The 23,374-nt window shown below is 38.8% G+C and overlaps 1 protein-coding gene across 2 annotated transcripts in view; it reads right to left on the bottom strand.

Annotated features, from left to right (window-relative positions):
* CCDC34 (coiled-coil domain containing 34) overlaps positions 1–23,374 on the bottom strand; it is a 170,158-nt gene that overhangs the window by 84,792 nt on the left and 61,992 nt on the right. Inside the window, exon 6 of one of the 2 annotated variants that reach the window (XR_014135297.1) lies at positions 6,273–6,370. The gene's annotated coding sequence lies outside the window, so the exon portion shown is untranslated. Of the gene's footprint in view, positions 1–6,272; positions 6,371–23,374 lie in introns of those variants that run through there. The other variant, XR_014135296.1, reaches the window with a different exon arrangement.

The following is a 23,374-nucleotide window of genomic DNA, read 5'->3' as shown; positions in this document are numbered from 1 at the left end:
TGCATATATCTTTTTGAATCAGTGCTTTTATTTTCCTTGGATAAATACCCAGTGGTAGAATTACCAGATTATATGGTAGTTCTATTTTTAATTTTTTGAGGAACTTCCATAATGTTTTCCACAATGGCTGCACCAGTTTGCATTCTCACCAGCAGTGCATGAGGGTTCCTTTTTCTCCACATCCTCACCAACACTTGTTATTTCTTGTCTTTTTAAGTTTAGCCATCCTGACAGGTGTGAGGTGATATCTTATTGTGGCTTTGATTTGCATTTCCCTGATTAGTGATGTTGAGCATCCAACTTTATTTTAACACAGTCATTAATTTTCTAGTATTTTGCTTATTTATGCACATATATTTATAAATGTTGTTGGTGTGTAATCTTCCTTTTTTATACTTTCCTTGTAGTGGGTGAAAAATGTTCCCTATCTTCTACTCTTTGATAAGATTGGCATTAGCATGTGATTACCTGTTCCTAGAATGTTTAGCCAACTCATCTGGTCCTAGGAAGGGGTAGGGTGTAAACTATTAACAATTTATTCCATGTCCTTAATGATAAAGGTTGTACTCCTATTTCCATTTCTTCTTGGGATAGTTTTCACAAGTCATATTTTCCTAGGACATTGATCATTTCCGTTATTTTTAAATTTTTTGGCATAATACTATCTTCTTGTCAATTGCAACATGTGGTTATGAATCCTTTTTCATGTCTAATATTGTTTGTAAATGCTGAGTTTTTAAAAAAAAACAACATTTATGTTAAATGCTTATCCATATTAATAGTTTTTTTTTTTTTTAAGTCCATTGGAGCAGACATGTGCTTTACCCAGATCCCGTAGTGTTCCTTTGCCCCTGACAAGATTCAGGTGGTTTTGCTTCCAATGGCCAATACCTAAAACTCTTCTTCAGCGGACTGTCCTTACTCAGGCTACTGGAGCCACTTTGCCCAAGAGAGGCCAAAGGGTCGGGAAATTCACATCCACTCCAGTTAACCCTTGGCCAATAACTGGAAACTGTGGGAACATGGAAGTCCCCAGGTGGAACATCCCAGAAGTGTAATTCATACTTCAGAAGCCTACATGGGATCAGGCTACTGTTGTCTTCTGCGGGACCCGATGCAAAACTGTACATTTGTTCACCTTCTTTTTCCCTGTCTGACTTTCACTACCCCCTTCCATACTTCTCCCTAGACTGAAAATAGATAACAGATCTACTACTCTGGAATGCATTAAGAGGTTGAGGACACACTCTTCTTTATCTCAGAGTCTGCTTCTGAGGAGCCCAACATATCATAAGTTTTATTTCTTTTAATTCTTTACAGTTTTATTTCCTGTGACTGTTTTATTAATGCGTCTCTTATCTTCACTATCTTTTTTCCACGATTTTTGAGATTCTTTGTTTTCTTGAATAGATGGTTAACTCCTTAATTTTCAGTCTCCTTTTTTTAATATAATCACTTAAAGCTGTAAATTTTACTCTAAGGACCGCTTTAGCTATATCCCACAAGTTTCAATAGGGTACCTTTTCATTATTCTTTTTTTTAATGTTTATTTATTTTGAGAGAAAGAGCAAGCATGAGCAGGGGCAGGGCAGAGAGAGAGAGAGGAAGAGAGAGAATCCCAAGCAGGCTCCACACTCAGTAAGGAGCTGGACACAGAGTTCAATCTCACAAACTGTGAGACCATGACATGCGCCGAAAGAGTCAGATGCTTAACCGACTGAGCCACCTGGGCACCCCTCATTATTCGTTAGGTGTAAATATTTCCTTGTTTTCATAATCGTTTCCTCTTTGTGATAATCATTAGTGTTGGTCACTGACATGTCCTGTTCTCCTCTTTCTGGTCAGATCCCCACCCTCTTGAAATCAGCCATGAGGATAGATGTGCTTTGCCCAACACAAGTAGATGTGATGTATGTCATTTGGGAGCAGGAAACTGTTAAGAGCCTTGTAGTCTTCCCTTTACCACTGCAACTGGTAATATGCCAGGTGGTGAAAGCTTCATCAGCATGGGCCCCAGAGTGAGGAAAATTTGGAACAGAGCTCCCAGCAGACTTACATCGGAAATGTACCATGAATGAAAAATAAACCTTCATTGTTTTAAGATACTTAGATATTTTAGCTCTGTGCATTACTGAAGCATAACTTAAACTGACTATTGCATTGACCAAATAGTCTTTGGAAGTACCTTTCCTTCCCTGTAACTTTATTTTTTTCCCAAACGTTTATTTATTTTGAGTGTGTGTGTGTGTGTGTGTGTGTGTGTGTGTGTGCACATGTGCATTAGCAGGGGAGGGAAAGAATGAGGGAGAAAGAGAGAATCCCAAGCAGGCTCAGCTCTGTCAGCCCAGAACCCGAAGTGGAGCTTGAACTCATGAACCGTGACATCATGACCTGAGCCAAAATCGAGAGTTAGATGCTCAGCCGACTGAGCCACCCAGACACCCCAGTAATTTTCCAAAATATAGAGTAATTTCAAGTTTCTTTTTCTTTCTGAGTTCATGCTATATTGGAGTGGTCAGAGAATACATCCTGTATGTTACAGAGTCTTTGGTATTTGATGAGATTTCCTTTGTAGTGTAGCAAGTGATCAGTTGTTGGTTTACATATGTGTAGACTAGAATAAGCTAGCTAATTGGGCTGTTTGAATCTTCCGTATCTTCACTAATTTTTGATTTCCTAATCTATCAATTAATAAGAGACATGTTTTTAAAAATCTATTATGTATAGACCTTTAAATTTCTCTTTACAAATCAATTGATTTCTGCTTTAACTCTGAGGGCCATATTATTAAATACATGCAAATGGTGAATTTCTGTTCTAGATTATGAAATAAACTTCTTTGTCCTGAATAATGTACTTTATCTTGAAATCTATTTTTCAGAGTGGCTTCCAGGTCTTCCAAAGTTATCACTATCTGAGATATCACTGGCTTGAAGTAACTTTTTTTAATGTTTTATTTATTTTTGAGAGAGAGAGAGTGCAAGCAGGGGAGGGGCATGGGGTGGGGGGCGGTAGCAGAGGATCTGAAGCCAGTTCCACAATGACTGCAGTGAGCCTGATGTGGGGCTCAAACTCACGAACCAAACCACAATTTCATGACCTGAGCCGAAGTCAGATGCTCAACCGACTGAGCTACTGAGGCACCCCCCAAAGTAACATTTTATATTGATTTCTCAGCTGGGGAGCTGTGGCAGGCAGTTCCAGAACTATGCGCACAAGATAAATTCAAGTTCCAAACCCATGCTAAAAGCAGAATTTTGACATGTTTTTATTCTCTTTGTCCCAAAAAGAGAAGTTCATGGAGGTGTCCTTTCAAAAAAGGACAAAATATAGCAAATATTTTGTCCTTAGCAAAATATAGCAAATCCAGGCCCAGGTACCTATGCCCAAACCTGACACTGTAGGCAACTCCACTTCCTAGTCACTAAAGGTAACGAACCATCTCGTTTTCTCAGAATAGCAGAGATACCTCAGACATCCAGTTCCTATTAAACTATGCCATGCTTCCTGTGCCGAGAAGAATTCTTGCTGGAATTGTTCTTCTCAAAAACAAAACAAAACAAAAACAGAACAAAACTCCCCACATATTCTCAGGAACACAGTTATTTTTAATTAGCCCTGGATGGGATGTGTTAGTATCCCTCCCCCCATAATAAATCCTTGTAATTAAATAACAAACACTTGTTATTCTTGTGCATCCAGAAACCAGCATAGAAAGGGGATAGAGAGCTGGGAGAATAGGGATGAGCAAGTTGTAGGTTTTTTAGACTTCTGTGAAGTAGGAATGCTATGTTTAAGGAGGACACAACAGGGCTCATCTGAAAAATCTCACTCATCTTAGGCTTCTGCTCTGTTTGTTGAGCAAAGAAAGCTGCATGGTTAAGAGCATAGGCCTCAGTCAGACAGACATTCGTTTGAGCCCTGTCTCTGCAATGCAGTAGCTGCATGATGTTAGGCAAATTGTCTAACCTCTCTGAACCATACAGTTTGCTCATCAGTAGAATGAGAATAATTCTTCCTATATCATAGGTTTGTCATGAACACCAAATGAGAAACCCATGAAGCCCTAGTCACAGTACCTGGAACAAAGTAAGCAGCTGTGATTAATAGTCCCATGCAGTAAAAAGCAATATACTGTTTATGGAGAACAGAACTAGCACCATATAATGAGGAAATGCATGATATAAAGTTGTGCTAAGGGGCCCTCTATTTATTATGGAGGGAGGAATCCGAACACATCCTATCTAGGGCCGATTAAAAAGAACTATGTTCCTGAGTGTGTGTGTGTGTGTGTGTGTGTGTGTGTGTGTGTGTTCTGTTTTGTTCAGGAGAGGAACAATTTCACAAGAAGCATGGCATGGTCTAATGGGAGTTGGGTGACTGAGGCATCTTGGTGCTATTTCTGAGAAAGCAAGATATTTGTGCTAAGGGCCTCAAAACAATTTCTCATGTGTGATCATATCATGATGTCTATCCATTCCCACTAAAAAGCTACTACCTAGGGGCCATCTGGAGGCATGGGTTTGACTGGATTAAGGAATTACAGTGCTGAGACAGGCAGATCAACAAAAGCTATCTTACACATTACCAAGTATTTGTTAAGGGACTAAAACACATTAACAGCCAAGGTCACATTGACTAAAACCAGCTTCTGAGAGCATCAGACACTAGACAGGTAGATTTTGGTGAGAAAAGGGAGCAGGGAAGAGGTAGTGAAGGGCCCAAGGCATAGGATGGTCCTGCGGGGGGGAAGCCTGGGAGATCAGGTCACCCATGGAGCATCAAATAGGAAGGGTAGAATGATTCTGAAAGGCGCATGGGAGAGGAAGACTGGAGTCCAACTTCGCCAGTTTTAAATTTTGCTTTCTGTGAGAACTAAAGAAAAGATAAAGTTTTTGGAATTTGGAGCCATTTCTAAGATTCCTGTCAAATGATGTGGTTGTGTGAAAATTCATGAGTAATCATGAATCCTTATCCTGCATTTTATTGAAGGGCTTAAGTCAGGCTGAATGTTAAGAAAGAGATGCAGGAAATCTTAAGCCCCTGGAATGAAGCAGCATTAAGGCTTTATGGGCATTGACTGTCCTGCCTTCCCCTGACTCACCCCATGGCTGACAGTGTGGCTCTGGACCTCACCCCAGGCTTATATCTCATGTGAGACATGGAAGGCTACCCTGCTGCATGAGGAAGTAGCAGAGGTACTGGGATCCCCCAAGTGCTGGGCCTGAACAAGTCAGTTACTCAACAACATGTATTGTGTCCATATTCTATTCAAGACAAAGGAATTTCCCCCAGTGAGTAAAACCAGGCCAGTGAGCAAAAGCCACAGATAAGGCTTGATCCAAAATTAAGAAAGGCTTGGGGCTCCTGGGTGGCTCTGTCGGTTGAGTGTCCAACTCTTGATTTTGGCTCAGGTCATAGTCTCACAGTTCGTGAAATCTAGCCCCACATGGGGCTCTGCGCTGACAGTGCAGAGCTTGCTTGGGATTGTCCTCTCCCTTTCTTTCCCTTCCTCCCTCGTTGTGCTCACCCTCTCTCTCAAAATAAATAAATAAATAAATAAATAAATAAATAAATAAATAAATAAATAAAAATTTAAAAAATATTAGGAAGGTCTTCCTAACAGAGTCATTCAAGGATAAAATGTAAAGTACTAAAATCCCCATCATTAAATGTGCTTCAAGGCTAGCTTGTAGAAAATCAGATATTGAGGAAATTGAAAATGATGAGCTTAAAATACACTTCCAATTTTCCAGTCCCATAAAATAGAAGAAATGACCACCAATTACAATGAATTTACAGTGTAACCAAGAAAACAGAAATTGTGGAAATAAGAGCAGATCCAAAGCAACGTGTAATAAACCAAACTAAAAGTCTAAAAACTCAGTACGAAAACACGAAAAATAGCTGTCCTGAGAATATACAAGACCCCAAATTTCTTCACACCTGAGAAAGATTCATCCCTTTGCGTAAGCAATAATTAGACTGGGTTCCTGGTAGTGAAGAGAAAGTACACAGATGATTCAGAGCCAGAGGAATTGGTACACAATTTCTCATTCAGTCCTCACCGGATTCCTACTTCAATGCAGTACAGAACACAATGCTTGCCAATAAATAATAACGATAATAATGACCTCCAATAAACAGTTGCTTTGCCGTCTCATGAGAAAAGGCAGACCGGCCTGAGTTCTCTTCTCTGCATTTGTGCACACTGCGGGTCTATTCTCCATATTTTGCTTTACAATAAATTAGAATTCAAAGTCATGGCTTACCAAGCTTAACTGTTAATTCGGAAGATAGGATCTGTGACCTCATGATTTCCCACAGGCTTTGAAATCATTATTTATTCATTCTTCGCTTCTGACAGTGCCTGTGGATCAGATTAGAAAAATTATTCTTAATCCTATGAACATGTGTCAGCTCGAAACAGGAAAGAGAGAGAAAAATTAACCGGGGCTTGTTACCCAGTGTGCTCCAAAGACCAGCAGCAGGGACACTGCCTAGGAGCTTCTCAGCAAAGCAGACCTTCAGCTCCTCCCACCCCACTCCCAGATTTGCTGAATCAGAATCTGCATTTTAACAGGATGCCCCCCATGACGCATAGGTGCCTTAAAACTGGTGAAGCCCTAAACTAGGGAACAGTGATTCTATAACCCACCTTCCGACCTTCACTCCCTGAAAGCTAAAAGAAGAAACAGTAGCCTCTGGGAAAGAAAAAGGGGAGAAAGTAGCTCGGACTATAATCACTAATGAAATTGTTGATCAAACATTTTGCATCGTTTTCAAAAATTTCCTATTGCTCACATGTTCTGACCCAAGCCAGCTGATTAGCCTCCGTGAGTTAGACTTCAGGGGGAAAGCCCGCACGCAACAAGTGCCTGTCCATGGATAGGCAGCTGTTTCTCAGAAGCTGCAAAGATCGGACGGAGCAGGGCTTCATCCTTTATAACCTGCAGCCTCCCGCCTCTTTGTCAGCAGAGGGAAATCCTTTCTGCTAGGGTGACTTCTGAGACACCAGTAGCCGCAACGAGGGAATGAATGTGGCAGCGGAGAGAACTTTTTCAGCATCCAGATGTGAAAAATATACAAAATGAAAATAAAGTCTTTCCTAGAATACTTCCTCAACTCCAAAAGGCCACTGATTACAGGAAACACCATAGATTTAAAATAGCTGTTCAGGCGGGGTGGTCAACAGTTCTTTAAATAAATCATAGACCTGCCCCGGGTTTTTAAGAATTAAAATCAAGAATAAAGAAAATGCGGTACGTCTGTGCCTGACTGTTTCATTGGCCAGTTTTGCTAATGGGTTACTAGCAACGAAGTCTTTACAAGTAAGTGTTTACATGCAAATGTGCGTGGGCGGAAAAAAAAAAAAAAAAACAACGATGTTCGCTGTCTTCTGCAGTCATGTTTCACTGCAGGACTGAAATACATACAATCTGAAGGTCCACAAGGAAGAGAAATACAAGACTCTACCTCGTCCAAATACATTTGGATTGAAAATCAAGTAAATACAGGGGCACCTGGGTGGCCCAATTGGTTGAGCGTCCGACTTCAGCTCAGGTCATGATCTCGAGGTTCATGAGTTCAAGCCCCATGTTGGGCTCTATGTTGACAGCTCAGAGCCTGGAGCCTGCTTTAGATTCTGTGTCTCCCTCTCTGTCTTCCTCTCCCCCGCTCTTGCTCTCTTTCTCAAAAATAAATAAACGTTAAAAATTTAAAAAAAAAAAAAAAGAAAATCAAATAAATATAAGAGCTTTGTGCTCCTACAAAATTTTGCCTTGCATAATGTGGGGCCTGAATCTGGTCACTGATTGTTCCCTATTTCATGAAGAAAACCCATCTGACCATGGGTGTATATGCATGGGCTAGAGGGGATACGGTATTGGCTAGAAGCAGAGAGAGAAACTGAGGTCTTAAAAGGGGAAAAAAATTCCCCAAAATATACAGTAAGTCAGTGAGATCCTGAGTCCCTAATATGCAATGTTAGTGTCTTTCACTCTCTCATACCTCCTCCTTTAAACTGATCTGGGTCCTCTGGTGTAGCTGCTTTCAAAGGGGAAGCTTTAACATGAAAAAAAAGCACACCAATTAAGAACTGCAGAAAGTGCCATCAGAAAACCCAAAGTAAGAGTTCTAATTTCATGCCAAAGGCAGACAATGTACTTCCCCATCCTGCCTGGGCACAAATATCCTCAAACAACCATTACCATGTGTCATAAAATTTATAATGAATCAACTTTGCTAATGGAAAAGTCCTTTCTTCATACAGCCTTCTGGAAAATTGTTTTCTACCATTTTTTTTTTTTTTAATGCCAGAGAAACTCAGAAGAAACTTATAGGCTAATGGGTGGGAAAATCTGTGTCACAAGGAACTGTGGTCATATATGCCTTTATAGATCTTTATCTGAATAAAAACCAAAGAAAAATCTAAATGGACATTTTTAAAATGTAAAACTTCTTAAAAGAATTCCTCATAGAGGCCTTAAGTTTTCAGAAAAAGGAGACACGCCAAGGGCTTTTCTCTCCCCTGAATCCTGAAGCTCCCTCTAGTGACCAAGAACTTAACAGTGCTACAGGTACAGAGAGTAAACATTTTCTAAAGCCTCTTGTTTTTAGATAGCACCCTGAAGTCTCTAGAGCATTTTCACATACATCCAATCATTCCACACAGAAACCTAAAAGCAAAAGCATCCTTTCTCCCATTTCATAGACAAGAAACTGAGGCCCAGATGGGCCAAGACTTGTACAGGTCATGTGGCTCTAACAAGAGAGCTGGGACAGGAGACCAGGTCTCCCAGGTCCTGCTGCACTGCCTCCTGAGCTATGGCAATTGTGTAAAGTCATCCATGACTATTCTCATAGAGAGCACTCATGGGAGCATTTTTTAGGGATCTACAGAAGTAATTCTTGACTTTCAGGGAGTCATTTTGAGAATCTGATGAGAGTTCTGGCCCATACCTATACATTTTTCCATACAACCTCAGGAAATATATGGATTACCCTGATGGGAGTCACCTGACCCTCTAGGACTCCAAGGACCCCAAGTTAAGAAGCTATTGACATCTACTGGATATAGTCTTGAGATATCCAGAACTCAAAGAATATGAACTTTGAAGTTCTTTACTCTTTCCCATAATTATGATGTTTTCCATGCTTATCCAGTTACTTCTTTAGCCCATTGTTTGGAGTATTTAAAAGGATTGAACAAATTAGTATATATTTGCTAACATTTAAGGAAAAGCCTGTGGATACTGCCATCAAGGCATTCTAGCTTTCCCACAGGCATGCCTGGGATTAGTGGCAAACTGAGATGTTTCTAGGAAAGTAGCAATTTGAAAGCATTTTTTCAACTGTAAGAGCATACCACAGTCTCCCGGGCTGGCTCTGTGGAGAATCTAAAGATGCAACGTAGTGAATATATAGAGGACTTGTCTCAGTGAACATAAACCAGTATTGCCTCTAAATTCTGTTGTTTTTGCACTGACATTTCCAATGGCTTTGGAAAAGCCCAAATCAACGGTGATTGTTTGCTAGTTCACATAAGTTGCTTCCATGTAAGCTCCATGAAGGTAGGGACCATGTCATATCAATCAGTTGTATTCCCAACATCCAACACAGCCCCCACAACATTAACTATACTTCCAGTAGATATTTGATGAATGACTATGTGAATAGTCATCTTTGAGTGAGGCCTTCTGAGAAACTGTCCATTTCCGTCTTCTAATTAATCGGTGGCCTGTGGTTCATGAGACATTGCCCTAGAACACTTCACACAGGCAACGTCAGGTTCCAGATCCTTGGCTGCTCTCATGAGTTCTGTTCTCTATTCTGTGACCCACACCCATTGTCTAGATTGGGCTGTAACCAAACCTAAGCAATGATCACAGCTTCCTGCCTTAGTCCTCCCAAAAAGGATAGCACAGTTTAAAAGGGATGTATTAACCTTTGAGTAAAATGCAGCACTCTAGTGACTAGACCATTCAACCATCAAGGCTATTAGGAAGGAATTAGGAAGACCTTTCTGGAGCATCTCACACAACACCTACTCATCATGCCATTCCATCCCTCTGAGCTTTCATAATGTCACTTCCCTCGGTTTCTTGTCATCCCTGCCTGCCTGGTGAAATGTCACCCCAGAGATGTTCTCAGCTCTCGTGGTTAACTCTCACTTGTTTTCACAGCAAAGTTCAGAACTTTATGACCATACTAGGTTCCTGCAATAATTATATGTTGCTGTCCCCTTCTCTTCCACATACAGCAAGACCAGCAAGAGGGGTAGGAGTTGCTCAATTTGAGAATGGACAGCAGGGAGAGGGAGGCGGGAGAGAGCTAGAGGTATGATAGCAGAGAAGGACTCAGCTGAAAGACAGACGGAGCCATAAGCCAAGAAATGCAGGCGGCCTCTAGGAGCTGAAAAGGCAAGGAGATGGATTCTCCCCCAGCACTTCCAGAAAAGAAGACAGCCCTGCCGTCACCTCAATACCAGCCCAGTGAGACCCAAGTAAGATTTCTGATTTCCAGAATTGCAGAATAAGAAATCTGTGTGGTTTTAAGCCAAAAAAAAAAAAAAAAAAGTGGACTATTTCACCCTCCAGTTTATCTTGCTTGCCTTGATTCTAGAAAATCCAGTATTTTCAACAGTTACTGGCAACATCCAGTTGCTCCTGTGAAAGCACAGGAGCTTCTCAATGAAGAATTACTGTCTGAGCCACGACAAAGCTGTGATTTCAGGAGGAGTCTCAGCAGGGCACTGACTTTTCCCAACTGCCTGTTGGATATCATATTTAAATCAAAGTTTCTCAAAATTTTGCTCACCACCTTTGGAATTTTTGTCTGATCAAAGTAGCGTCTGAGTTCATGTTTACTAATTACACTTCCTGGAGTTGACTCCATTTTAAAACAGCATTTTGCTTTATACGTAATATCCATCAAATATCCAGTTTGATGTGCTAATTGTTTTTTCCTAATAAACATCCAAATAAAAACAAAACTATAAAATTGAGCAAACCTTTACAATAAAATAAATTCATAACTATTACAATTTAAAAACAACATTGCCTATGTGCCCAGGATAATCGCTTCCAGGAATCACCAGTGCTGTGCCTGTTTCACTTTGTGAAATACTTTTCTGACATTTTGCTACCCTCCCCATGCCTCTACCCAAATTTACCTTTTCATTCTCAGCAGGCGCCCTAACCCCTCCTACGTTCTTAAAGAATCCATCACAGCCTTCTGTAACAAAGAATTATCCAGCCTAAAATGATAATAGCACTGAGGTTAAGAAACTCTCATCTATGGCAAGAACATTCCCGGCTAAGTTAATACACAAAGCATCCCAAGATGGGAACTCAGTTGACTTCTCTGTTCTCTGCCCCTGCTTCCTGTTGTACTAAACCCCTATTCCACAATTCTCCTAGGAGAACTAGCTGGCTTTACTAGATGTCCTTGGAAGCTGACTTTGGGTTTTTATGAGAGAAGAGGGTTCCACCTATTTGTTTACCTAAAAGGGAGTTCTCCCCAGCCATCTTGCTCAGTGATAGGGGATCTCAGAGTTTGCTATCCAAAGATCAGGAAGATCAGTTCACTGAAGAGCTAGAATGGAGATCTCCAATATGTAGCTACTAGTCTCATATGGCTCTTTGAATTTAAATTAATAGAAGTGAAATAAAATGAAATATTTAGTTCTTCAGAGACATTAGGCACATTACAAACACTCAAAAGCCACATGTGGCTTTGGCTGCCATATTGGACAACCCAGATATGCAGCATTTTCATCATTGTTACATTAGATAATACTATTCTCAAATAATTAAATATTAATGATATTTCTAAAGACAGCCCATCAGACTTTAACTCCATCAAGCTTTTCACTGTATCTTCTCACTCCATACTATACCTGCAACCACTCTCATCCTTCCCTCTTCCTGCTCTGCTCTCAGAATAGGGGTTGCCCTTCTTTCTGTTCATAAAATGTCTAACTCACTTGTGTTCTAAATCCCATCTGACGCATTGCCTCAAGGATCTTACTCCACCAATTAAGCTTTCTCTAGCTTGTTTCTATCTTAATTAAGTTGTGAAATACACCATGCATATCAGCATATCTGTTTGGGTTAAATAATAATAGAAATACAAGCTCATGTGTCCCCATCACCCAGATTAGTAGAGCACTGTTAGTACCTTCAAATGGGGGTGCTTTGTATACACCCACATTGCAGTTTTAACACCTATGTATGGAGACTTAACATATTATCTAGTTTTGCTTAGTTTCAAATTTCATATAAATAAAATTATACTGATTATATTCTGTGACTCATTTCTTTTGCTCAAACTTATGCTTTAAGATTTACCTAATTTTAAGATCTATAAAGGTACCATGTTGTTCCTTTATTTTCATTTCTGTTGAGTATTTCATTTCATGACTAATCCACAAGGCTCCTTCACTTTTATTTCTGTACAATATTCCATTACATAACTAATCAACAATTTATTTATCACGTTACTGTTGTTGGATATCTGAGCTGTTTTCAGCTTGCTGTTTTCATAAGGCAATACCATTCAGACATTCTTATAATTGTGTCCTAGTGCATACTAAGGATTTATTTAGGGAAGTGGCTTTCAAAAAAATTTTAACACAACTCATAACAAAAAATATGTTTTACAACATAACCCAAAATGATTAATAGAATACAAAATTTTACTATTAGCAATCCAAAAAATTTAAGAAAATAATACACAACTTTACCATCAGCAATGTATCATGATATTTTCTATTTCTATTCTGTTCTCTTTAATTCTATCATATCCCGGTCATCATTTTTTGCTTTTTGTTTTTGTTTTAAAGGCTGAAATATCCACCAGGATGATCTGACCATATTCAAGAAAAATTAGGGGCACCTGGGTGACTCAGTCAGTTACGTGTCTGACTCATGATTTAGGCTCAGGTCATGATCTCAGAGTCATGAGGTCAAGTCCTGCATTGAGCTCTGCGCTGAGCATGGGGTGTGCTTAGGATTCTCTCTCCTTCACCCTTTGCCCTCCCTTGTTTGCATGTTCTCAGAAAGAAAGAAAGAAAGCGAAAGAAAGAAAGAAAGAAAGAAAGAAAGAAAGAAAGAAAGAAAAGAAAGGAATAAAAAGAAACAAAGAGGAACAGAATGAAGGAGAAAGAAAGAAAGAAAGAAAGAAAGAGGAGAAAGAAAGAAAAGAAAGAGGAAAGAAAGAGAGAAAGGAAGGAGAAAGAAAGAAAAGAAAGAAAGAGAGAGAGAGGAGGGAAGGAAGGAAGGAAGAGAAGGGAGGAAGAGGGGGGAGGGAGGGAGAACTGAGGGAGGGTGGGAGGAAGAGAGGGAGGGAGGGAGGGAGGCAGGAAGGGAGGCAAGAAGGGAGGGAGGGAGGGAGGGAGGGAGGAAGGAAGGAAGGAAGGAAGGAAGGAAGGAAGGAAGGAAGGAATTAAAACAGTTTCAGGACATATACCTAGGAGTAACCTTGTTAGGTTGCAAAGCATGTAGAGGCTCTAACTGTCCTCTGCAATGATCAACTGTGTTCCAATGTCACTCTCTCAGTTTATACTGGCACCACCAGGACATATAAGTTACATTGTTTAGCAAGTTAGCCTTGCTAACTTCATGACAAATGAACTTTAATTTTTTTTTTTCTAATTTGTTGATATTGCATGATAGGCAACTCATTGTGGAAGTGTGGTTGCACTTCCATGGTTACTAATGAGATATTTTCCTGTTATGGACCATTTGTGTTTCTTCCTCCCTGAACTGCTTGTTTATATTTTGGCCATTTTTCTATTAGGATATCTACATCTTATATACTCTTAAAAGTCCTTTAAGTTTTTGAGGTGCTGATCCTTTGTTGAAAGTAAGTTACAAATACTATGCCACATCATGGCTTGTCTTTTGACTTTGTTGAATGTGATTTTTGAAAAACTGAAGTTATGTAATATAGTTGAATTTATCAATCTTTTCCCTTATGATTTACATTTTGTTGTTTAATGTCTTAAAAAACTTCTGTATCAAAAGGCTGTATTAAACTACATAGTCTTCTGAAAGAGTTATGTTTATGTTTTCACAGTTAAATCTTTCATCAACCAAAAATTGATTTTTATGTATGGTACAAGGTAGGGATCCAATTTTTTTTTAAATCTACATGGATCTTGCCAGCACCATTTATGAAATGGATGATCTTTTCTTCCGTGACCTGCAATGACTTGATCATGAATCAAGCTTGCATGCATAGTTGGGTTTGTTTCTATGCTCTCTCTTCCGATCCATGGATCTATTTGTCTACCTCTGTATCAACACAATGTCTGAATCATTATGGCTTTACAAGAGTCCTAAATCTTGGTAAGGTGAGTCCCTCTACGTCTTTTTCTTTGTAAGTTTCCCATCTACTTTTGAACTTTCCTTGTGTCATTTTTTAAATTTTAGGACACTATTGAAATATAGTTGAGCTTCAGTAAAGTGTATATATTTAAGATGTATAATTTGATACATTTTGACATATGTATTCATCTGTGAAACATCACCACCATCAAAATAATGGACATATTCATTACCTCCTCCCAAATTTGCTCCCAGCTTTTTGTGAATTCTCCCTCTAGAACTTCCCTGCCAATCCCAACACCCCTGTCCTCAAGCAACCACCACTTTTTGTCAGTATAGATTAACTTGCATTTTCTAGAAATTTGTATAAATGAAATTATATAGTATATATTCTTTTTAGTCCGGCTTCTTTTACTCAGTATAAAATTACATTGAGGTTCGTCCAAATTGTATGCCTATAGTACATTATTTTTTTAAATTGCTGAGTAGTGTTCCATTGTGTAATACAACCATTTGTTTATCATACAATGATGGACATAGAGTTGTTTCCAGGTTTTGGCTATTAAATGTCCCCGAGCTTTCTTTTACAGTGCAGTTAAAGTTAAATTACTTGGAAACTATTTGATTCTGCTGGTCATGCTTTTAAGCTTTGCTATGTGGGACCACAGAAACATTTATTCTCACACTAATTTTGTCCCACCACTGAGGCAAAGCTCTTCTGAGTACTCTACTGGATGGCTATGATTATGAGGTTTTGGACTCTGGCTGGTGGAAGCAGGAACTATTACCAACACTATATGGGCCTTGAGAATTGTATCCTGTAATCCTTTGTGGTATTTCTTTCCCTCAGCATCAGGTAGTTTCTTCATAGACATGTACTGATCAGTACTTAGCTGAAAACTTGAGAGGGACTCTGCAGATCTCCAGAATCCTCCTTCTGCTCAGTCCTACCCTCTCCAGTGTGCTTCCCTGCAATGTCTATCACCTTGGCTTCCCCAGATTTCCAGCCCCATCTCTTTAACTCTGGCCTGGAATCCACCACCTTGCACTTGAGCTGGAAATTCTCTCCAGGCAGTAAACTAGAGCAATTGTAAAGCTCACCTGGTTTGTTTCCCATTACGTGGAGATCACTGTCTGTTGCCTGATGTCCAAAGTCTGAAAAATTGTTGTTTCATGTATTTTTTCCCTATTTTAAAAAATTATTCCAGGTGGCAGGATATATCAGATCCCTGTCACTCCACTCCCTCTTGGCTGGAAGCAAAAGTATTGAAGAGTGTCCTTATGCATTTTGTGCCTTTTAACTGTGAGCTGCAAATTTTCCCTAGAACTTTGGGGTCATTCTTTGAAGCTTGATTTAGATTTGATTTCCTTTAGAAAGGACTTTTATTTGCTTTTGTCAGTGACTTGAAAACACAATCAGTTAAGGATCACTTTAAAATTAAATTCTTCCCTTGAGTTGTGCAAACAAATTCTCAAGAGGTATTTCCTACCTCCACTCAACATCATTGTTTAGAAAGGAAAGCTTTCTTACTACCTCCTTCTGCATGGCAAAGTTCATTTCTTGTTCACTTTTATACAGTTGGAGTCCCAACTTTGTGCATGTTTCCTCTATTGGAAATACTATATGAGCAGGACTTAGGTGTTAGGCCTTGTCCCCCTCACTCCATACAGCCATCAAAAGAAAAGCTCATCATCCCCAGAATTCAGACATGTTATTCTGATGTGCTGACAGAATCAGGACTTCCATTTGTATCTCTTCTTTCCTAATTCCCTCTCATCAGCCAACAACACATTCAGTGTTCAGATTCTGAATACTCGCTTAAGTATGAATCCTGTCTCTTGGCTACAGCCTTCTCTCATACCTGCCAAGTTTTTAAAAGGTGCTGTCTACAGTTGTCTCTGTTTTCTAATGTTTAATTCATGCTCTAACCCACTGTAGTCTGTATCTCCCTCTATGACTCCAGTAAAACTGGTCTTTAGAAAATCATCAATGAAGGGCGCCTGGGTGGCTCAGTCGGTTAAGCGTCCGACTTCAGCTCAGGTCATGATCTTGCGGTTTGTGAGCCCGAGCCCCAAGTCAGGCTCGGTGCTGACAGCTCTGTGCTGACAGCTCAGAGCTCAGAGCCTGGAGCCTGCTTCGGATTCTGTGTTTCCCTCTATCTCTGCCCCTCCCCTGCTCATGCTCTGTCTCTTTCTGCCTCTGAATAATAAATAAATGTTAAAAGAATTTTTTTTTTTAATTTAGAAAATCAACAATGATGACTTCCTCCTACCAAATCCAATGAACACTTCTTATTTCTCATCTTACTTAAAGTGTCTGCAGTATCTGGCACTTTTGACCATTCTCTCCTCTTTGAATTTTTTTTTTTTTTTGCATCATTCTTTTTAATTCTATTTCTGCCTCCAATTATATTCTTCTCACTGAATCCTCTTCTGTTTATTTCTTCTCGAAGGTCTGCAAAGGTTTTTTCCCTGATTTTCTCTTTGTGCCATTATTTTTCACCAAGGCTCATGAGCCATATACTACCAGCTGCCAATCCCAGGACTATTCATCCTCTCTTTCTCCCTCCTTAATAAAAACCCCGGCACAATGGTGCCCAGAATGACTTATTCCCCAGACAAATTAGCATTTAAGTAGAGCCACGTGACTAAGTTATGGCCAACGATGTACAGATGTTATATGGGATTCTCAGGAAGACGACTTAAAGGAAGCTGATTCAGCTGGGGAAGGGCTCTTCTCTGTGCTTCTGTCTTTCTTCCATCTTCTGTCCTGCAACATGGACATGATAACTGGAGCTCCAACATCTAATTTGACTAGAAGTGACTTTCAAGTTGGAAGCTATGCAGTAAGATGATAAAGCAGAAAGATAGCATGGTGCTCTACTGACCCCATGGAGCCATATCAGCCTAAACCATCTACCCCTGGACTTCTCTTATCGGGGAGAAGTGAAACTCTGTGCTATTCTGGAGGACGGGGGAGTTTTATAAACAGCAGGTCCAGGCTGAAGTAATACCTGCCACCTCTGAAAACTTAGTCATACTAGATTCTTTTCTTCTCCTTGCCTCCCACATCAAACAAATCCTGCTGACTTTGACCCCTAAATATCTCTCAAATCTTCTCTTACCTCTCACTTCATACTACTAAAGTTAACTTCAAGGTCTCAATGTTTTTTGCTTAGTGACTATTGAAGCAGATTTTCTCAAACATAAGCATATCTTGTCTCTCAACCATTTGAAACTTACACACACTCATTACCTATGGAATAAAGTCTAAACCCTTTAGCATTGCTTCCTTGGTCCTTCCCTGTCAGATACTTGCCTTCCTTTCCTCCTCTTCCACTTAATCTTTTTTGTTAAGTTTACCTATTTATTTTGAGAGAGAGAGAGAGAGAGAGAGATTGAGAGCGGAAGGGGAAGAGAGACAATCCCAAACAGACTTCACACTGCCAGCACAATGCCCAATGTGGTGCTCGAACCCACGAACTGTGAGATCATGACCTGAGCAGAAAGCAAGAGTTGGACGTTTAACTGACTGAGCCCTTCAGGTGCCCCCCCCCCACCTCAAATCTTACTGCCAATGGCACATTTTATATGATGGGTTCTTATGTATTAAACATACCTAATGGTTTTATGCTTCTATGTCTTCGCACACATTGCCTGTTTTCCGTGTGATGTCTTTCTCCTTTTATTGATCTCTTTTTGTCCTTGAATTTTCTGTTCATGCATCAGCTAGTCTTCTTTGATGTTTCCCATCCCTCTCCTGTGTTTCCTCCTCTCTGCCATCTCTATATCTTGCACATATTTGCATCACTGAATTTATTATGCAATAATTTTTGTTTACATTTTTGCCTTCCCTCCTACACTACGAGCTCTGAGGATGGGAAAATAATACCCCACTGATCTCTGCATGCCCAGTGAATAGCACAGTGGAGTTCCTAGGTCATTACATATACGTAAAACTAGGAACTGAATAAATAACATTGTTTTATGAAAATCAAGCAGAAATTAATAAGTGATAAAAATTATGATGATTTCCAAGAGTGTTTTCTCTAAAAAAGGAAGAGTTGGGTAACAGCGTTTTGGCAAATTTGATACAGAACAAAAGTCACCATAAAAATGAGTATATTAGTAATATCAGCCCAGTGGTGATACTGAGCAAATTCTGTCAACTGTACTCATAAAGGACTTAGTGAGGTGCTTGGAACATAGTAAAATCCCCACTAGTCTTAGTTATCACAATTATGATTATTTTTATGTATAATTGTATCACAGCACAAAAAAAAAGGTTATGAATAATGTTTCAGAACTCCTCATGTGGTAGGAAGACATCTAAACACTTTTAAAGACTGCTGGGAAAGTAGTTTCACAAAAGTAATAAAATAAGGGGTTTCCTCACTAAAAATGAGTTCACTACGTAGCTTCCTGAAGTGGTGGTTATTGCTTGGGAGTGGAAGATAGCCACTTATTTACATGAGACCATTTGGTTGCTGAAATTGGAGTCATGAAGCTAGCTGTGTGACCCATTTTTTTTTTTTAACTTGCATGAAGAGCCAAAACTCTGAATCTCCTTCAAGAACTCAAACCAGATTTCCAAGAAGTTGAGCTTGGGTATTTGCTTGCATTTTATATAAATGTATAAACAAAGCAATGTTTTAGCAGGATCTGGGAGGAGTATGCGTGGGAATTGAAACAACGGACACATTGTCTAAGTTTTCTCTGGTATGAGAAATTAAAGGAATGATCGTAGATTCACACATACTGCATGTGTGTGCAGTAATTATGCTTTACAATTGGTTCTGGTTTCTCCATTAATGCCAAAGATTCTTTTTTAGAATGTGAGAAATCTTTTTGGCTCCTGCATACTGGTCACAAACATTCTTTGGTCTTTTTATGCTTAATGATAGCGTTTTAAAAGCTAACTCGGCTGTGTGTGTGTGTGTGTGTGTGTGTGTGTGCGTGTGTGTGTGTGTTGGGGCCATGGATAGGGCTGAGATACAGGAGAAGGAAGGAGAAAGTGGGGTTTGGAGGACTATGTTTTAAAAATAAACTCACATGACAACCATTCACATTAAAACAAGACAATAAAACGTGAAAAAGCAAAACAGTCCCCAAACAAAAAAAGTTTAGAATTCTTACTAAGTTCATTTAGGTGATGACAAAACCTTGTTACACACCATGGGGTACATACCTAGATATGATTGTCTATTATTCTTCTTGCTCTGCCTACTACACACATGCACCCAACTGGCCCCAATGATGAAAAAGTAGCAGCATTGTTTTAATGCATCTGGTGCAACAGAGTTGAAATCGAATTTGCTAAAAATTAGTTTATTCATTTCTTTATTTCATTCTGATGCATAGGTTTAGATGTCCCTAAATAGGCCCTATAAGTCTGGTATTTTTTGTACTATTGTCCCTTTCTAATATTTATTAGTATTCATGAGAAAAGAGAAGAATCCTGTTATTCTGATATATTTCCTTTTATTTAGGTACCAATAACATAGTTACTATTACCAATGCCTATTATATGTCAGGTGTTATGCTAGGTATTTTCAAACCCAGTTCTATTACTAACTAGCAAGTTATCTTCTTTACACTAATATTTTCTTTTTTTTTTAATTCAAGTATAATTTACAGTGCTATATTAGTTTCAGGTGTACAATATAATGATTCAATGCTTCTATATATTCCTCAGTGGTCATCAAGATAAGTGTACTCTTAATTCTCTTTATCTATTTCAAGTGTTCCCACACCCACCTCCCCTCTGGAGACCACCAGTTTGTTCTCTGATTTTAAGAGTCTGGTCTTTTGTCTCTTTTTTTCTTTGTTCTTTTGTTTTGTTTCTTATATTCCACATGAGTGAAATTATTTGATACCTGCCCTTCTCTGACTTATTTATTTCACTTAGTATTATACCTCTAGGTCCATCCATGTTGTTACAAATGGCACACTATCATTCTTTTTATGGCTAATATTCATATATATGGAATATATACTATATATATATATATATATAGGAATATATACAATATATATGTATATATATAACATACCACATATTTATGGCTAGTATTCCTATATATATATATATGTGTGTGTGTGTGTGTGTGTGTGTGTGTGTGTGTGTGTGTATAACATACCACATCTTCTTTATTCATGCAACTATGGTTAGATACTTGGATTGCTTTCATATCTTGGCTACTGTAAATAATGCTGCAATAAACATAGGGGTGCATATATCTTTTTGAATTAGTGTTTTTGTATTCTTCCAATACCCAGTAGTGGAATTACCAGATCATATGGTAATTTTATTTTTAATTTTTTGAGAAACCTCCAGACAATCTTCACAGTAGCTGTACCAGTTTACATTCCCACCAACAGTGCACAAGCGTTCCTTTTTCTCTGAATCCTTGCCAAATTTGTTATTTCTTTTTTTTTAATTTTAGCCATTTTGACAGGTATAAAGTGATACCTTATTGTGGTTTTAATTTGCATCTCCCTCATAATTAGAGATGTTGAGTATTTTTTCATTTGTCTGTTGGCTATCTGTATGTCTTCTTTGGAAAAATGTCTATTCGGATCCCCTGCCCATTTTTAATCAGATTATTTGTTTTTTTAGTGTTGAGTTGTATAGGCTCTTTATATATTTTACATATTAACCTTTTATTGGATATATCATTTGCAAATATCTTCTCCCATTCAGTAGGTTCCCTTTTTGTTTTGTTGATTTTTTTGCTATGCAAATGTTTTTGCTTTGTTTTGTTTTGTTGGTAAAGTCCTACTAGTTTAATTTTGCCTGTTTTCCTTGCCAGAAGAGACATCTAGAGAAATGTTGCTATGGCCAATGTCAAAGAAATTACTGTCTATGTTTTCTTCTAAGAATTTTATGGTTTCAAATCTCTCATTTAGATCTTTAATCCATTTTGAATTTTTTATGGTATAAGAAAGTGGTCCAGTTTCATTCTTTTGCATGTTGCTGTCCAGTTTTCCCAGCACCATTTGTTGAAGAGACATTTTCTCGTTGCATATTCTTGCCTCCTTCGTCATAGATTAATTGACCATAAAAGCATGGTTTTAGACTCTCTAGTTTCTAAACTCTCTATTCAGTTCCATTGATCTGCTATTTTGTGTTTTGATATACCCTGTTTTCTTGAGCATAAAAATCTTGATTATAGGGGTGCCTGGGTGGATCAGGTGGTTAAGCATCCGACGTCAGCTCAGGTCACGATCTCGCAGTTCATGAGTTTGAGCCCCACATCCGGGTCTCTGCTGTCAGCACAGAGCCTGCTTCAGATCCTCTGTCTCCCTCTCTCTCTCTGCCCCTCTCCCACTCACACTCTCTCTTTCAAAATAAATAAATAAACTTTAAAAATCTTGATTATAGGGATGCCTGGGTGGCTCAGTCAGTTGAGCGTCCAACTTCAGCTCAGGTCATGATCTCACAGCTCGTGGGTTCGAGCCCCGCATCAGGCTCTGTGCTGATAGCTCAGAGCCTGGAGCCTGCTTTGGATTCTGTGTCTCCCTCTCTCTCTGCCCCTGACCCACTCACATTCTACCTCTGTCTCTCTCAAAAATAAATAAAACATTAAAAAAAATTTTTTTAATCTTGATTATAAAAGTACATATATAATGGAGTAGTAAAAATCAACACAAAGTACTTAGAATAATGTCTAGTACATGATAAACATTCAATAAATGTACAGTATTATTATTATTATTTACTATTATTTAAACTAATCCTCAAAAACACCCTTTGAAACAGATATTATAATCTCATTTTACTGATGAGAACACTGAGGCTCAGAGGCTAAGAAAGTGCTCAAAGTTATTCAGCTAATAAGCATCACAGCTGCCATTTGAACCCATTTCTGTGTGTCTTTGAAGGCCATGCTATACATCACGCTAAACTGGCTCCTCAGTGTGCCAACTTTTCATTCTTACCTTAGGGATGTTCTTCCTCCCTCTGTGCCTCAGTTTCCTCATCTATAAAATGGCAATAATAATAGTGCCTACTCCCTAGCATTGTTAGAGTAAGTACTCAAATAACTATTATTCTAATGTTTGTCCTAATGATGACATTGCTTTCTAAAACCTAGGTCTACCTTGAGGCCTCCTATGCAAGTTAAGAAAAAAAAAACACACACACACACATGACTAGCTACGCAGTAAAGTGATGACCAATTTTAACCTCATCTTTCACCCAGTGACATGATTATTATACTAAATGTCCTTTTAATCTGCTTAACGTTTTATTCCTACATTTCTCTTTGAACCTCTCTTGGAAGAACCCTAACATCTTTATGTAAAAATAACAGACTCAAACCACCTGAAATAACAAAAGTGGGGATTTTTTAAAGGGGATCTGTTTGTTCTGGAATACCATGAAAGAAGGCTGCTAATTCAGCAGATTACTAGCTTCAAAGCAGTTCAACTTGACCAACTTGGAAGCCAAAACAGTCCTCATGGTCAGCATACAAATGTGAATTTAACGACTAGCTTGACAAGTGCATTATAAGAAGTTGTACATAAAAGAGAAAGAATAAAGTGGGGGGCAGGGAAAGAGTGACTCTCCATTTCGATGGGAGTCTAGTTTATGATTACAAACTTGTTATTTCAAAAGCCATAGTTTATATTTTATGTTGTCCAATTTGGCTTAAGTTGTTACTCCCAGTTGGACTCTCTCTCTCTCTCTCTCTCTGTCTCTCTCTCTTTTTTCCTTTTCTTAAATAGCTAAGTATTTCAAATGACATTCTAAAATCCAGACAACTGAACAGGGCATTCTTCAAAAATAAGTGTCAAAACTAAAACTTGTAAAAACAAAAATAATTTCCTACAAGGAGTTATACATCAAATCTTTCATCAAAGAATTGCTTATCACATGTGGCATTATCAGCTCTTGATTATACACATTAGTGGAGGGGGGGCAGTGACCCAGATAATCCAAAAATCATTTATATAATTTTGAAACAAATGTGTTTTGGTATTTACATTTGGTCCTGGGTATATCTGGAGTTCCTGGGATTGAAAAGGGACACAACATAATG

The sequence above is a fragment of the Panthera onca genome, chromosome D1, assembly GCF_046562875.1.
Source record: "Panthera onca isolate mPanOnc1 chromosome D1, mPanOnc1 haplotype 2, whole genome shotgun sequence".
Taxonomy (NCBI): domain Eukaryota; kingdom Metazoa; phylum Chordata; class Mammalia; order Carnivora; family Felidae; genus Panthera; species Panthera onca.
The sequence above is the reverse complement of the archived record's forward strand: the minus strand, read 5'-3'. Positions and strand labels throughout refer to the sequence as shown.